The sequence below is a fragment of the Salvia miltiorrhiza genome, chromosome 7 (genome assembly GCF_028751815.1).
Source record: "Salvia miltiorrhiza cultivar Shanhuang (shh) chromosome 7, IMPLAD_Smil_shh, whole genome shotgun sequence".
NCBI classification, from domain to species: Eukaryota; Viridiplantae; Streptophyta; class Magnoliopsida; order Lamiales; family Lamiaceae; genus Salvia; species Salvia miltiorrhiza.
The window spans coordinates 41,543,733-41,561,415 of NC_080393.1; the positions used below are offsets into that span (position 1 = coordinate 41,543,733).

Consider the following 17,683-nt stretch of genomic DNA (forward strand, 5'->3'; position numbering starts at 1 on the left):
TCCGGCGAGCTCCAACGGCCGTGAAGCCCGAGCAGTTGCGAGGGAGAGAGGCGAGCAGTCGTGAGGGAGAAAGGGATGAGCAGTCGTCGGGGAGAGGAAAGATGCCGAAGAAGGGAGAGCCGCGCCGCTCGCCGGCGGCGACGGCGCCGTTGAACGGCAGCGGCGACGGACATATCGTCCGAGAGAGAGAGAGAGAGAGGAGAGGGGAGTGTGCAGCTGCGTTTGTGTTTGTATGTGTGTGTGCGGCTGATGGGAGAAGAAAGGAAGGAAGAAAAGTGTGGTGTTGGGCCTAGGTTTGGGCTTGAGTGTTGGGCCGAGTCTATTGGGCCGAGTTTTGTTTAAATTTTATTTCAGTTGGGCCAGTGTTTAATTAAAGGGTTGGGACTCATTTTATTTAAACTTGGGCTGCCATTTTTTTTTAGTGGGCTGCGAAATTAAAAAAAAAAAGGGAGGTCCTTGATTTAATTATTTTAAATGGGCTGCCCAATTATTGATTTAATTGGATTGTGGAGAGTTGTTTTTAAAAAAAAAAGGCTACACTATTATAATTAATTAGACTTATTAGGTTTGATTAATTATTTTAATTTTCATAATAATATTAAATTATTATTATTATGTGCATATTTTAAGTAATTTCTTATTATATGCCAAGCATGACATGAATTTGCATTATATTTTTGCAATAAGAGTATTTAAGATTTAATTGGTTTTATTTATAATTCCAATTATTAAAGAAAGATGAGTAAGAATATTGTTGGTGTTCTTAACTCAAGAGAAATGTTTTCAATTATTTATTCATTAAATTTTGAAAACCGACTAAGTGAATCATAGAATGTTAAGCACTACACCATGGCTTAAGATTAGATTCAAGGAGACCTATTAAGAATAGAATTTCTTGTAGGCTTTGTGACGAGGGGGACTAGCGCTGCTTTCCCAAGACAGGTTTTTATGTGTATGATCTTCAGGCTTTGCCTATCCAGGTGGGCATTACTTTTACTATACGTATATAGAGATCCCCTGCGTGTCGTAGGCCTCTTATACGAATGAATGCATGAGATGATCTAACTGTTAATTTCAGTTTCATATATATCAAATGAGTTTAAATGTTACGTTCAAGCAAGTTATTTAATGACAAAATCTTTGAGTTAAAGTTATTTCAACTATTGTCTTGCCATAAAATGTTTAAATTTTAGTATGATATCTATCTGCTTTGGCTTTGCCAATGATGCAATCGAATTCGGGTCTTGAGCAGTTGATAGCTATCCTGCCAGGGCTAGTGTACACCAGTGACCGTGAGTCATCTAGCGGGTTGGCCGGTCAAGTGACCGTGAGAGGTGGCCACCTCTCCGGCACAAAGTTCCAGATATGATAGATTACAAGAGAACTTAGACTGCAGTCGAACTTTAAGAATCACAACTGAATTTAGTAAGCTTGGGCATTTTTAGCGAAAAACCCCTTGCTGTACTGTTTATGATGGCATGACAATTTAAATCTTTACGAAGCATGTTATATTTCATAGTAGGCATATGTGCCCACTGAGTATTTTTATACTCAGCCCTGCATGTATTTCTAAATGTGCAGGTTGAGCAGCTGATGGAATGGAATGATGTTGAGCGGGTGTTCTTTTGACATTTCAAGAAATGTAACCTTGAGTATACATCTTCATATGTATATCTCACACGTTTTTCCGCTGCAAAACACTTTTATTAGAATAACTCTATGTTATGAAGTTGTGACACGTGTTATTGGATAACCCACCTTAATCAGTTCTCCTTCATGTGTATGTTTTATAAGTATCCAAATGATCATATATGATCCTAGCATCTTATCTATGAGTGACATTCTCATATACCTTAATGTTAAGTAATTGTCCATTTCCATTTCTTATTGTTCACCCCAAGTCATAACCCCGGCTAAATTGTCATTAAGGGTTGCGGGCTGTGACATTTATGGTCTATTTTATGCCTTGCAGAAGATTTAGGTTTTCGAGATGAAGAGTGCAAATCTTGAAGAATTTGGGCTAAGAATTGTGTGTTTATGCACACTCTAGCATGGAAGAGAAGCAAAGCCCCCGTACCAGAACCGAGAAGGCCCGCGCCAGAGCTATAATTCTGCGCGGAAGCCAGAGCAGCGAAATCATACGCCAGAGGAATCGAGGCGAGTGCGGAAGTTCCAGAGGAATCGAAGCGAGCAAGGAAGCGCCAGAGAAATCACTTCGCTACTGGAAACAGAAGTCAGTACAGTGGGATCGCAAAAGTCAGAGAAATCATCATTCCGCTGGCAAATGCCAGAGCGGAAGCGATTCCGCTGGAGACCCATTCCTCTGGCGAATGCCAGAGCGGAAGCCATTCCGCTGGCGACCCGTTCTCCTGGCGATAGTCATTCCGCTGGCGAGAGCTTCGAATTCAGCCGGATCAGAGCGCGAGTTACAGCTGGAGGTTGCCTTACTTTGCACGATTCTATTGCCTTTAGAATTCTTCTTTGCATGGCAACTTCCGTGGTGATCCTTAGGAATTTGAAGTCTATAAATAGGGCCATACTTTTCATTGTAATAATCAATCTTTTGCCCTAGTTTTAGACACCACCTTGCGATTTGTTGGCATCCAAAGCTTAGGAATTTCATTGCTTTCTTAGTTCGAGTTTTTATTGTTTTAAGTTAGATTTCAATTTAGTTCTTAGTTTAGTTTCTTGGATTGTGACTGAGTGACACAATTACACGTTCAAGACAATTACGGTATTTCGTATTTCAATTCAAGTTATTTTTGTTCAATCATGTTTATGCTTTTCGTTTATGTTTATGCTTTCTTTTCAATTATGCAATTTAAATTATGCACCTTAGTTTCACGCCTAGATTAGAAGTATTTAAATTTACAAGTATTTAATTTCTTAAGTTAGGTTTAATTTGAGTTGTTTAAATTATTGCCTAGGTTGAGTTTAAGTTCAATTTACGTTTAAGTTTAAGTTACGTTTTTAAATCAAAGCCTTTACTGCTTTCTTTTATTGTTTTTCCCTGCGATACTACTAGAAGCCCTTTAAGACTTTCCTTGTGAGATCGACTTGGGTTAGCTTATCACTGCTAGGATGTCCTTGTTCTATTGCAAGTCAATCTAGAGGTGTTTAGGTTGAGTCAATATCTTCAGTCTTCAGTCTTCAGTCCTTCGTCCTTCAGTCTTCAGTCTTCAGTCTTCAGAACCGCATACTAAACTAGAAACAAACTCTAACACTTGAGTTCAAAACTTGTTCTAGTCTATTACAATTAAGACCTATGAATTTTGGTATCATCAAAACAAGGATTAGGATATTCCACAAGGTTCCCAACAATTTCCCCCTTTTTGATGATGCCAAAACCATACAGCAGTTCTAGAAGACTGAACTCACAGCACAAGTTCTAAAACTGGGGTGAAAACAGTTCCCCCTTAACAATAGAGCCGAAAAACTTGTACTTAGAGTTAAGAACGAAACAGTTCTAAAACAGAACAGGAGAAGATAGAAAAACATAATCAGAGCCTGGACAAAGAGTCATTGTCTTCAGGTTGAGATCAAAAAGAAGTTCTTTTCATTAATAAAGGACTGATAAGCCATTAGTCGGTGTACAGAGCGAGACTTACATTGGAGTAAAAAAATAAAAACAAAAACATCATGGGAAACCCATGGACTCCAGCAGTCTGCTTGGCTGCGCCGTTGAACTTCTTGATCTTCATCTTCTGTCTTCGTGTCTTCATGTTCCTAAGCTTGTTCCACTCTCACTTGTTTTTCGTTGAGTTGAGGTCTTTACTGAAACGTCGTCCTTACAACTTCTGGTGATCCTTTCCTGTCTCATCTTCAGTCAAAAAAGAAGATGCAGGAAAAACCTTTGAGAAGGTTTTTCTCTGACTTCCAACTTTCCCCCTTTTTGGCAACATCAAAAAGAGAGCTGATGATGAAGACAATGATCAGACGGTACCCAACTCCTAGTCTCAGAAGATCTTGAGAAGATTCGAGAATAGGGTGAGTCCAGAGTTGCAGAAGGAAGGAGACGCCAGTGGAGAGATGGAGAGATGAGAGAGGCAGAGAATTGAAGGAAAGACGAGAGAAGAAGGCTGCCTTGGAAGAGAGAGAAGGCTGCCTTGAAGGGAGAAAGAAGAGCTGGTGATGGAGAAAGAAGAAGAGAAGTGAAGGAAGGCGTAACAGGGAAGAATCGAACTGGTGGCAGCTGAGAAGACTAACACCATCGATTCGCCAGCACTGGGTCTTTGAAGAATAGACCTGGTGCGGCTGAAGATGCCGGCCAACAACGAGCGGAGTCTCGTTGTTTGTTGCAAGCCAGGGAAGAGTGCAATATATGCGATAAGGAAGATCTCCTCCAGAAGTTGTGAGGCTTCTTGGCGCCAGGCATGAGGATGGAAGACACTCGTTTCACTGGATACAAGTGAGGGTAGAGCAAACTTTGACGTCGAAGTGACGTTGAGATCCAGTGGAAGGGTTCGGTGAAGACCAAGTATGTGAGCGTCATTCTCCCACTCCATGACTTTGCAGTCATAGATTTCTCCTTTAGTCGGAACAAAATTTCTCTGCAACTTTGGAAGGTTTGAAAATTTTTCTCACAGTGAAGGCTGTGGATAGTTGTTAGTTGATGCAGAAAAAGGGTGAAGACAACATGGTATAAATAGACACGAATTGTACCAAGTAAGAAGATGAAAAGTTTTTCGAAGACTGTGCCTAAAAATGTTTTTGAAGAAAATTTTCACGTCCGCCGTCACTGCAGGGGACTGAAGCTTCAAAAAGATGAGAGGTATCATTGCATTATGTCATGTCAATGAGGTTCTCAAGAAATTTTATCACAGAGGCAACAGGTTGGAAAGATTTTTAGAGAAGATATTGACAAGTTCAATCAAAACAGATTTTTCCTTTTAAAACACTTGTCCTTCTCGGATATTCCATTTTCCAACAATCAGTTAAAGGTTTTGAAAGAAACTGAACAGTTAGAGAAAGATTTTGAATTTCAACTCAAGGCTCTTAACTGAAATAACTGATTTTTAAATAGTAAGTTTAAAAATACTTACTGATCGACTGATCATTATAGTCAGTCGATACCACTTGATCCTGGTTGAATCATCAGGATGACTTTTCTTCAGATGAGCGCTTGAATTTATTGCTTTCCACGTCAGTGATTGTTGAACAGCAATTGGAAGACCACCAGTCAGCATGACTGTTTGAGAAAATCTTCAAACACAGCATCACTCTTCAGGGTTGATGAGGCCGATCCTTCCACACAGATCGTTGAACCTTTCTTCTGGAAGAGCTTTGGTCAGCAAGTCCGCTCTCTGAACAGCAGTTGGAATCCATTCCACAGAGATATTCTTCTTTTCGACGTGATCACGGATGGAATGATGTCGAATAGCAATATGCTTGACTCTGGTGTGATGAACTGGATTCTGGGAGATTGCAATAGCACTGGAGCTGTCGCAATAGATTGGGACTTCCTTTTCGTCTATCCCATAGTCCTTCAACTGTTGGACTAACCACAAGAGTTGTGAGCAGCAGCTTTCAGCAGCAACATATTCAGCTTCAGTTGTGGAGGTGGCGACTGAAGTCTGCTTCTTTGAAAACCAAGAGATGAGCTTGTTGCCTAGGAATTGACAGGTTCCGGAGGTTGATTTGCGATCAATTTTGCATCCAGCAAAATCTGAGTCTGAATATCCGATGAGCTTGAAGTCGTCGTCTGTTCGGTACCACAATCCTAAGTTGGGTGTGCCTTTAAGATATCGTAGAATTCGCTTTGCTGCATCCAAATGAGCTTTCTTTGGATCTGACTGATATCTTGCACATACTCCGACTGCAAATGCGATGTCTGGTATGCTCGTAGTCAAATACAGCAATGATCCAATGATTTCTCTGTACTTCGTCAAAGAGACAGATTTTCCTTTTGAGTCTGGATCAACTTTCTAGTTTGTGTTCATTGGGATCTTGACTGATTTCATGTGCTGAATACCGAACTTGGCTATCAGTTCCTTGGCATACTTGGACTAACTGATCAATATTCCTTCGCTGGTCTGCTTGACTTGCAATCCGAGAAATAAATTCATTTCTCCCATCATGGACATATGGAACTTGTTGGTCATGATGTCAGCAAACTTTTTGCACATGCGTTCGGATTTGGATCCGAAAATTATGTCATCGACATAAATTTGAACAAGTAAGAGATCTTCTCCTTCTTTGAGAGTGAACAAAGTTCTGTCCACAGATCCTTTCTTGAAACCTTGTTCAACAAGATACTCTGAGAGAGTATCATACCACGCTCTTGGAGCTTGCTTCAAGCCATAGAGCGCTTTCTTCAGCTTGTACACCTTTTCTGGTCCAGCAACCTCAAAGCCTGGAGGTTGTTCCACATAGACTTCATCGGTGAACACTCCATTGAGAAATGCGCACTTCACATCCATTTGGTGTACCTTGAAACCTTTGTGAGCTGCGAAGGCTAAGAAGAGTCTGACTGCTTCCAATTTGGCAACTAGAGTGAACGTTTCGTCGTAGTCGATTCCTTCTTCTTGACTGTATCCTTTTGCTACAAGCCTTGCTTTGTTTCTCACAACGTTTCCTTCTTCGTCTTTCTTGTTTTTGAAAATCCATTTCAAACCAATCACCTTTGCATCGTCTGGTCGATCCACAAGCTTCCAAACTGAATTCCGGTTGAATTCATTGAGTTCTTCTTGCATTGTGATGGCCCATTGAGTGGACTTCAGAGCTTCTTCAACATCCTTAGGCTCTGTAGATGATAAGAAACAGCTGAAATTCTTATCTTCGTTGATGCAGTTCTGATTGATGTCAAAGACGAGGTTGCACATTGATCTTCGAGTCTTGACGCCATCTGATGGTTCTCCAATGATGTTCTCCTTTGAGTGGAGTTCAAACCATCTTCGATACTTCTTGATTTCTTCTGGAGATGGTGGGGCTTCTTCAGTCAGAATGGTTCTGAACTGTTGAGCACCTTTTGGGGCAGGGGTGAGTTGAGTTGGAGTTGCTTCGGCACGTTCAACTCGATCTTCAGCAACTGGAGTTCCTCCTTGACTGATGCCATCTGTATTAGCTCCAGTCTGAACTTCAGACCTTTGGCTGATCTTTTGATACTGAAGCTTCTCAGTATCTTCATCTTTTCCTGGTCCCCACACCAAGACAGTAGCAGACTCGGTGTTGTGGATTTTAGCTTTGGAACCTTCAGTGTTCTAGACACACTTTTCTGTTTCCTGTTCCCTGAAATCACTTGTAGACTCGTCAAAGACCACATGAGGTGTTTCTTCTACACAGAGAGTTTGAGAATTAAACACTTGATAGGCTTTGCTCGAACGTTCTGTTCCAGAGTATCCAAGAAAGACTCCTGGATCAGCCTTGCTATCAAATGTGTTTAACCTCTTCTTTTCATTGTTGTGGATGAAACACCTAGAACCGAAAGCATGAAAGTAGGCAATTGAAGGCTTCTTGTTCTTCCATAGCTCGTATGGAGTTTTTCCATGTCTTTGAATGAGGAAGGAGCGATTCAGTGTGTAGCATGCGTTGTTGACTGCTTCGGCCCAAAACTTCAAGGGGAGTTTTGATTCGGCTAGCATCGTTGATGCGTCTTCGACTTTTGGGCCATTTGGCCCTATTTTTCTCTTTCTTTTGTTTTGTTTGAGTCGTCTTGGGGAGAAAATACGTATTCAGGAGGATGAACCTCGGAAAAGGACATATGCACGAAATATGGTCAGAATGGGCATTACCGGACCAAAACTATCCAAGCTTCCAGAAGTGAAACTTACTAGGAAGAGAGCTCGGCGAAGTACCCCTCAGAACCATTCGAGGCGCGGGAATCTCCGAAGTGTACCACCTGGTGGGAGGCTAACCGAAGGAAGCAGTTGGTAAGGCCATAACAGCAGTCGCAGTCAACACAGATGAGCTATATATGAACCAGGAAGAGAGCTCGACAAAGTACCCCCTCAGAACCATTCGAGGCGCGGGAACGTTCGAAGTGTACCACCTGGTATGAGGCCAACCGAAGAAAGAAGCTAGTATGACCATTCCCATCAACAGCAGTCAACAGCTGGAGCTATATATGGAAAGACGTGTGGAGGAGATTGCATGGAAGATTCTGGCGAATTCTAGCAATGGAAGGATCTAGAATAATGTGGAATCAACTCCAAATCCGCTGGAGATCCATTATCTATCAAATCAAATCAAGGATCAAGCTAAATATGGAAGGAAATAATCTGCCTGATTTGGTCTGCCGGCTAGGGTTTGACCACTACCGAACTGCTATTTAAAGACCAACATGTGTGGCTGCCAAAAGGGGGGATGAACGAATTTTTACACTTACACATCAGTTTTTAGTGGTCTTCTAGACTTAAACTTTTGTTAGTTCACCAAGAAAGCAATTTACTTTTAGTTCTTTTATATTTTTCGCACCAAACAATTTAGTTGCTTTTCGTATTTCAATTCCGTTGTGACGAACAATGCCAAGGTTGTTGCCTTAGGTATTTTTATATTAAGTATTTCAAATTTCCTTTCATTCATGTGTTCATTTTATTTTGCATTTATGTTTTCCATTATGTGTGAGTAGTTCCCTTGGTGAGGTTTAAGGGGTGGAAATATTTGTTGTCAATATGTAAACATTCGTGAGGCATTTGTTCTTTCGGTTGAGTCTCGTGGTTCCAAACGGATCTATGCCAAGCCATAGACAGTAGGGGCGTAACGGGTGATCTCTGTTCGGTAAAACGCTGTCCGTGTCAAGCAAAGGCCAGGGCATACCAGGGTGTGACAACCGGTATACCCACGACCGAGTAGCTGAGCAGCGTCAACAAAAGGCGTTGTAGATCCGGAAGGTGGGGAAAGGATTGATGGGATACACTGTCCTTCCTCAGTCTTGGGCTTCTCTAGAGACTATCCATCAACTGTGACGAGGCATAAAGCCATGGTTATCAAACGAGGAAGGTAACTTCTGCGCCGTAGCATGTCTATGACTGGTCGGCTAACAAGCCGGAAATAGTTGTGTCCAGGAGGCATGTGTCACTCAAAGTGCAGAGTTGGGGACCTCAGGAGAGAAGGTTGGTGAGGGTCATACTTGGTGAGTAACGAGTATGACTACTATCTAAGGAGGAGTGAAGCACTGCCTTGTGACCGGGGAATGTGTGACCTTCGAACCAAGTGACTACAATGGACTCAACCATCCTAAGTGTGAAGTATGATCTCTTGAAACGCCCCAATGTCTTTGGGCCACGCCTTGAGTCTATACGGATCATCAGTATGCCTATGACCGGAATAAATATTGACAACAGTTATGACCTAACCGTAAACCTTACCCCTTGTTATATTTGATCTTTGTTTAAGTTTACTTGTGCAGATAAACAGGTTGAGACCGTGACAACTCAATTTGTGCACCCGAAGAGTAAAGTAGTTCATCACTCTCCGTGGGATCGACCCTATACTTGCTGCTAAGACTGTTCTTTGGTTGCGAGCAATAGGAGCGTGTATTGTCCGTCTGGGGCATACACAAAATTATTTTGATACCGCGCGCCGGACGATGGGCGCGCGCATATATCAAATTGGCGCTGTTGCCGGGGAGTGACGCGCAACAATTGTACTCTTCACTTTTCATCTTCCGCTTACTGTGTGACGCGGTACAGCGAGACGCGGGATTGTAGTTGCTGCCCCGCAGGCCATACGTCAGCTGGCATACCCAGCTGACCTGAACTTTAAGCCCAACCTGATCCAACTCATGTAGGGATGGGCAACGTCGAGCTCAAGACAATAAACAAGAGCGCTGACTGGGAGGCAACCCAGAATAAGGTCGCTGGTATGACCATTACTGCTTTAGTTTCATGTTTCTTTTATTTTCCCTCTGTTTTGTGTTTCTTGGAGGTCTAACCATGCAGATGAGTTGAGCTGGATCCTATGCATCGAAGATTAAAACCCACTTTGTAAAGCAAAGTGTGTAGGTGGGGCCGGTGGAGATACAGTAGGTGGTCAAGGGATTACCGCATCAGCAGTATGATTGGTCAGGGTCTGCCCGACTGGCAAGACCTTTGCATTTTAAAGGATCGGGAAATTCATTCGCCCACTCTCCACCACTCCATAGCTGCTACACATGATCTCAACGCTATACTAATGTCAAGACAATTTTGTTGGACATTTGGGATGCATTCCACCGAGTCCTCACACTCCATGAATAAGTTTTCTCTCCCTAGTAGTCTTTGTTTTTCTTTTGAGTCTTGAGTTAGAGTCTGTCTGCACATGTTGTTGGTATTGGTGATTCATGCATGCTATTTGGTTTGACTGGTTTGTTGGTATGATGAGCATGATCACATGATAGCAGTAGAGAGCATACTGAATACTCCCACCTGTGAGATCTGAGCCAAAATTGCATTTATTTTCTGTGTGACTATGCTGCTTGGTAACCCTAGAACTTGTTTATGGATTTTAGCTAGTTGGTATAATTTACATGATTAGGGCAATTTTCTTCAAATTAGAGCCCCAGAATTATTTCCTTGAGCTTTAAATGATAAACCTTTGCTAAACCACTTTGAACCGAATGAAATTCCTTTGTAAGCCCTTGAATTGAAATGGATGAAAAGATGTGACTTCCACACTATGCAAAAGATAAGGGGAAGTTTATTGCTCTAACTGAAAAAGCATAACTTGAGAAAGGAAGGTCTGGGCACAAAAATGAAACAATAAATTTGCTCGAATTGAAGAAGTTAAAATAAGCCGTGCCAAGAATAAAGGGAGAAAATGAAGTGGGTGTGCCATTACTGAAGAAGATAGGTCGGTATGACTGGAACCAAGTTTTAAGCTACTTATCCAGAAATCCTTACCTCCACTCCGTATGCCCCACTACAAACCTTTAAAAGACCATTTGATGAATTATACCAATTTGAACACTTGTTATGAATCCGTGATCAAGCCTATAGGTGAGCTAATGCAACATAGTATGAGAGTATACATTTAGCCATACACTTGAGTGTGTGAGAGAAACTGCTATCTCTACATGTGATTTTTCTGCTCAATGGTTTGCGGTATGACATTACGGATGATGCATGCATGTTTGATCTGAACTGATAATTGTGCAGTTTCGTGTCTTAAGTCTTTATTTCTTTTCTTTCTTCTCTTTTCGTCAGTGTCTTTTGTGAATCCATCTGCATACTTGAGGGCAAGTATGGTTTAAACTGTGTAGGTGTGATGCGTCTTCGACTTTTGGGCCATTTGGACCTATTTTTCTCTTTCTTTTGTTTTGTTTGAGTCGTCTTGGGGAGAAAACAGGTATTCAGGAGGATGAACCTCGGAAAAGGGCATATGCACGAAATATGGTCAGAATGGGCATTACCGGACCAAAACTATCCAAGCTTCCAGAAGTGAAACTTACCAGGAAGATAGCTCGGCGAAGTACCCCTCAGAACCATTCGAGGCGCGGGAATCTCCGAAGTGTACCACTTGGTGGGAGGCTAACCGAAGGAAGCAGTTGGTAAGGCCATAACAGCAGTCGCAGTCAACACAGATGAGCTATATATGAACCAGGAAGAGAGCTCGACGAAGTACCCCTCAGAACCATTCGAGGCGCGGAAACGTTCGAAGTGTACCACCTGGTATGAGGCCAACCGAAGAAAGAAGCTAGTATGACTATTCCCATCAACAGCAGTCAACAGCTGGAGCTATATATGGAAAGACGTGTGGAGGAGATTGCATGGAAGATTCTGGCGAATTCTAGCAATGAAAGGATCTGGAATAATGTGGAATCAACCCCAAATTCGCTGGAGATCCATTATCTATCAAATCAAATCAAGGATCAAGCTAAATATAGAAGGAAATAATCTGCCAGATTTGGTCTGCCGGCTAGGGTTTGACCACTACCGAACTGCTATTTAAAGACCAACATGCGTGGCTGCCAAAAGGGGGGATGAACGAATTTTTACACTTACACATCAGTTTTTAGTGCTCTTCTAGACTTAGACTTTTGTTAGTTCACCAAGAAAATAATTTACTTTTAGTTCTTTTATATTTTTCGCACCAAACAATTTAGTAGGTTTTCGTATTTCAATTCCGTTGTGACGAACAAAGCCAAGGTTGTTGCCTTAGGTATTTTTATATTAAGTATTTCAAATTTCCTTTCATTCATGTGTTCATTTTATTTTGCATTTATGTTTTCCATTATGTGTGAGTAGTTCCCTTGGTGAGGTTTAAGGGGTGGAAATAATTGTTGTCAATATGTAAACATTCGTGAGGCATTTGTTCTTTTGGTTGAGTCTCGTGGTTCCAGACGGATCTGTGTCAAGCCATGGACAGTAGGGGCCTAACGGGTGATCTCTATTCGGTAAAACGTTGTCCGTGTCAAGCAAAGGCCAGGGCATACCAGGGTGTGACAACCGGTATACCCACGACCGAGTAGCTGAGCAGCGTCAACAAAAGGCGTTGTAGATCTGGAAGGTGGGGAAAGGATTGATGGGATACACTGTCCTTCTGAAGGGTTGTATACTGAAAGCAAGACTTTATGCTTGTATACATTGATTCCTTAGTTCACTGTGATTCTTCTATCTGAAATATTGTTATTGCATAATCCTATTATAGTCCAATTTATCTCATACTATAGATTATATGGTGTGTTGTAGATCACAGAAGATCATATAATTGGAAAAAGTTGAGATATAAATTGAGTTCACAATCGAGGCAACTATGGACGAGTTGCTGGTTTAGATTGTAGCATAAATGGATAAATAGTTTGTCTTGACTATTTATTTATGCTAGTACCTTCGTGTATTGAACAGGATCACAGTGAGATGAATTCTTATATTCTGACTAATTAAGAATCAAGATCTCGGCGACTTAAATAGTCTTAACCTTAGTTGGATTAATTGGTGTGAATAATATATTGACTATTGCTTTGATTTATCATGGGTGAGAGTTCTCTTGAAGCTCAATATACTCAATATTTTGGGTGATAGCAATTATTATTCGACATGCGATTATGTTGCAATAAGGAACCGTGTCCTGCTAATAACAGGATGATAATATCCTCTCGAGGAACTTAATAAGTTTATCGTATTAAACCCTGCAGGTGGAATTAGTTCCAATACGATAATAAGTTTAAGTGGTAGCACTCGAGATGTCGTTTATAATTAAACGACTAATTAATTAATTAATTAATCGTCAGAGGAATTAATTAATTAATGGATATTGGATATCTTAAACACGGGGATTAATTAAGTCTAATACTAGCCCCGACTCACCTAAAGAATAAAGAGGTAATTCAGTATTAATTTTCTAGTGGAATAAATTAATACTTGTGTCTCGATTTTATTCTGGGCTGAATAGGAAAATCGAGCACTGGGAGGCCAAACTTTATTCAAGCTAGTAGATCCCCGCTTGGCCCAATAAAGGCTTCACTCCATATGGGGCGTCCGTCCATCTATTTCTCACTTAAGCCTTTGGGCTTTGTTTTAGTTTAAATAGATGATGGGCTTATTATTTAGGGTTTTAATACCCAGTATAAATAATAGGTACAGCCCTAATTCTAATTACTTGTGACATTACGTGAGATAAAATAGAGAGAAATCTGTGAGAGCACAGAGAAGTGAGGCGGCGAGTTTCCCTAGGAAAAGGAGAGGACTTGAAGATCGTTGCCACCCAACGTTAAGTCTTGCCGTGGGAACAAGTTGGAAGATCAACACTGGAGTCGATGATTGCCGGATTTGCAAGTAAGATTCTATCCTCTTGCTATAGGCACATGGTTTTTGTATGTATTCGTTTGATATCCGAAATGGGTCACGGGCACATGAATCATATATCAAAATATGGTTCCTACAATTGGTATCAGAGCCGTGGTTCCAGAATTTCGGCTCTATCGGATAAATGAATAGTAAAACCATTAAGTTTTTTTTGTTTTTCCTGTTGCTTGTCCTTCGTGGCTTGTTGATTCGTGGGATACGTCGGTTTGACGTTGTAATTGTTTTTCCACCACGAGAAAATCCGTGGTTAGATTAGAATTTCAATTGTAATTGTTGTTGTTCGGATGTAATCTGTAATCTGGAGATTCAACATGAATTACGAGGCTGGCATGAAGAACGGGGTATGTTTTTCCGGGCTCCCGCTGGTCGCCCGGCACCGGGACTGCTGTCCGGCGTAACACCACTGCGTCCGGTGAAGAACAGATGCGTTCGGTGTGACAGAGCAAAGCTCAGATCTGCTTCGAGGCACCCTCAAGCGCTGCGCTCCTGTTCTATGGCTGTGATCGCTCTCGGCGTCTATGGTTGGGGGCGCTCCGGCGTTCCTTACTGGCTCGACTGCCAGAGGTCTGTGCGATGCCATTTAACGACGAGCGTCGTGCTGTGTCATCTTCACTCAGCCGATATCTCAATCGCGTGCAGACGGAGGGTGCGGCGACAGAGGGAAGTCCAGCGCTACGACGCTGGTGTCGGGTGGAGGCTCACCGGAGCAGCAGCGATGGCTGACGACGTCGCCGGCAGGAGAGCAGTGGGTAGACGACGACGGCGCAGCACGTTTCATGTGGTGGTGGTGTGGTCAGGTGGCAGGGGTAGCGGCGACGCCTAGGGCGGCGCAAACCCTAGCTGAACAAAGAGGAGTGCGCCCCTGTTGCTGGATCAAGGCCTTTGACCGCATTTTGGGCTGTGTATTGGGCCCAAGCCTTGTGTTTCTGGGTTGCTTTGCTGCGAGAAGATGGGCCTGCGCGAGGCTGTTGCTGGATCAGTTTTGGGCCCGATTTTGGGTCCGTTTTGGGCCCGATTCAGCTTAAATTTTTTTTATTTCTTTTCTATTGTTTTATTGTAATAGATTAGAAATGGGATTCCACGAATGGGCCTGCGAAGATTTTTTTTCTTTATTGTTCTTAGCATGTCGTGGGATTTTATCACCGTTAAGGTGTTTTGAGCATGATTTTATTTGCTTTATGTGAATTTAAATGCGCATAGAATATCATGCTAGGTTCAATCACGTTTTCACTAAGCACGTTTTAATTTCAAGCGAGCATGTTTTATTACATGTGTTCTAGAAATGCATGCTTAGGTTTTCCGTGTCAACGTGATTTAACCTGTAAACCTTTTGAAGTAAAAGACTAAGCGGAAAATTCAATTTTTTAAATAAAATTGATATAGACCTCCACAGTTGGTTTAAGGCAAAGTAAATTAATAATTGGTGTAAACGTCCACACGAACGTGGCTTGCACTCGTTATTAATTTGCAGCTTTTGTCGGTTAAACTTCTAAATTAAAAATATTTTAATCTTGTGAATAAGTGGGAGTTTTGCATGTAAACGTTCACACAATCGTGACTTGCATGTATTAATTTCTGCGAGTTATTCTGGAAAGGATTAAAATTAATTATTTTAACCTTGAGAATAGTGGGAGCTTCTCGTGTAAACGTCCACACGAACGTGGCTTGCACGGGTTAGTCTTTCATGGATTATTCTAGGAGGGGTTAAAATAAAAGATAGTCATAAAGTTGACTAAACTGTGGTCATAGCTTAGGCGTTTATTTCAAGTACAACTCCCCAACGGAGTCCCTTCTTGAAATTGCGTGGTCTAGTCAAAGTCCGTTTATTGGTCCCATTTTGTCATAAGGATAAGTTGGCAATGGAATGAGATCAAAGACTGGGTGTCTGGTCAAACGAAGAGCGCGTAAACATCCACACGAACGTGGCTTGCGTGTAATTCGATTGGGCTAACGGAGGTTTCAATAATATTGTTTTATCAAAAGGTTACAATATTATTGCTACGAATCTTTATGCAATAACGTGTTTTCTAATGTGCGCTTGTTTGTTTATATTTCAGATATGACTGTTACCCCGCTTTTGAATATTTTATCTGCTAAGCCGCTTACTGGTCCGAATTTTTCGGAATAGAAGCGCAATCTGGGATTTGTCCTAGACGCGGAGGAGTATAAGTTTGTGCTTACTACTCCCGCTCCCGCAAACCTTAATACTCGGTCTTCCGAAGAGCAAAGGGAGGCCCACAAGCGGTGGCATAGGGCGAATAATATGGCGAAAGCTTATATTATGACCACTATGTCTTCTGCGTTGCAGCTGCAACATCAGTCGTTGGAGACTGCGGCTGCAATTATGAGGAACCTCGAGGAGCTCTTTGGGGAATCGGACCGGTCAGTCCGTTTTGAACTCATGAGGAAACTCATGTCTTCAAAGATGACGGAAGGTTCGTCTGTGCGCGAGCACGTGCTTGGAATGATTAATCATTTCAATGAGCTGGACGTGCTCGGTGGAGGAATCGAGGATGCCACTAAGGTAGACATGGTTCTCCACACTCTGCCCAAATCCTACGAAAACTTCCGACTCAATGCCGTAATGGGCAAGAAAAAGTTCACTCTAAATGAACTGCTTAATGAGTTGGTTGCGGCCGAGGGGGTCATGGGAAAGAGTCCACAGGCTTTGGCCACTGCCACAGGACCCAGTTTTCCACCGAAAGGTAGGAAGAAGAAAGGGCCCCATGGCAAGAAAGGCCAAGCAAAAGGTGGGAGCAAGAAGAAGCTAGGCCCGACCGGAGGCGTTGGCAAGCCAAAGGGGAAAGGGAAATGCTTCAAGTGTCAACAAGTAGGACATTGGAAGTCTGACTGTCCCATGATGAAGAAAGCTCAAGGTATTTCTACTGCTCTTGTAACGGAAACATATTCAGTTTTGAGATCTTCCCATCAATGGGTTGTTGACTCGGGTGCAACTGATCATGTTTGTTACACCTTGCAGTCCTGCGGACAAGGGAGCTTAGTGGAGGCGAGCTAGCACTCTCCATGGGAAATGAAGCAAGCTTACCTGTTGTTTCAATTGGAGATGTGAATTTATTGATTGATGGACATGTTTTGGTTTTGAGAGATGTACTCTATGTTCCGGGTTTTCAGAAAAACTTGATTTCTACTATTCAATTACGAAAGTATGGATATTCTGTTCTTTTAGAAGACAGTGCAGTATTCATCAAAGACGGTCAAGTTTTATTTAGAAGTGCGGCTGATTCTCTTTATACTTTTTCATGTCCATTCGATTATTCTTCATCTGCTTATACTTTGACTACAAACCAAAAGAAGAGAAAGGCTTCTTCTCTAGAGAACCAAACTCTCCTTTGGCACCTAAGATTGGGTCACATCAATCTAAGGAGGATCCAAAGACTGGTTTCCGATGGTATCTTGGAGTCTCTCCAAGTAGAACCAATCCCAGTCTGCGAATCCTGCATAGAGGGAAAGATGACGACTCGTCCTTTCAAGGCTAAGGGGTATAGGGCCAAAGAAGTGTTGGAACTGGTTCATTCTGACTTGTGCGGACCCATGTCCACTCAAGCTCGTGGAGGGTACGAGTATTTTGTCACTTTCATTGACGATTACTCAAGGTACGGATACATTTACTTGTTGCGCTACAAGTCTGAATGTTTTGACAAGTTTCAAACATTCAAGGCGGAAGTAGAGAAGCGACATGGTAAAAGTATCAAGTCACTGCGATCTGACCGCGGTGGCGAATACCTCAGTAACGAGTTTAGAGCATACTTATTAGAATCTGGGATTACATCTCAGTTGACTACACCGGGTACACCCCAACAGAATGGTGTAGCAGAGAGAAGAAATAGAACTCTTCTAGAAATGGTTCGTTCGATGATGAGTTTCGCTACTTTACCTATTTCGTTCTGGGGATATTCCTTAGAAACAGCTGGTTACATTCTAAACTTAGTGCCTTCTAAGTC

At 42.1% G+C, this 17,683-nt stretch overlaps 1 long non-coding RNA gene across 1 annotated transcript; it reads left to right on the forward strand.

Moving 5' to 3' along the window:
• The first annotated feature begins 901 nt into the window (after positions 1 to 901).
• LOC130992975 (uncharacterized) lies at positions 902 to 1,878 on the forward strand. Its single transcript, XR_009091534.1, has 2 exons — positions 902 to 980; positions 1,582 to 1,878. It is a non-coding gene; the product is annotated as an uncharacterized LOC130992975 (long non-coding RNA).
• The last annotated feature ends 15,805 nt before the right edge of the window (positions 1,879 to 17,683 follow it).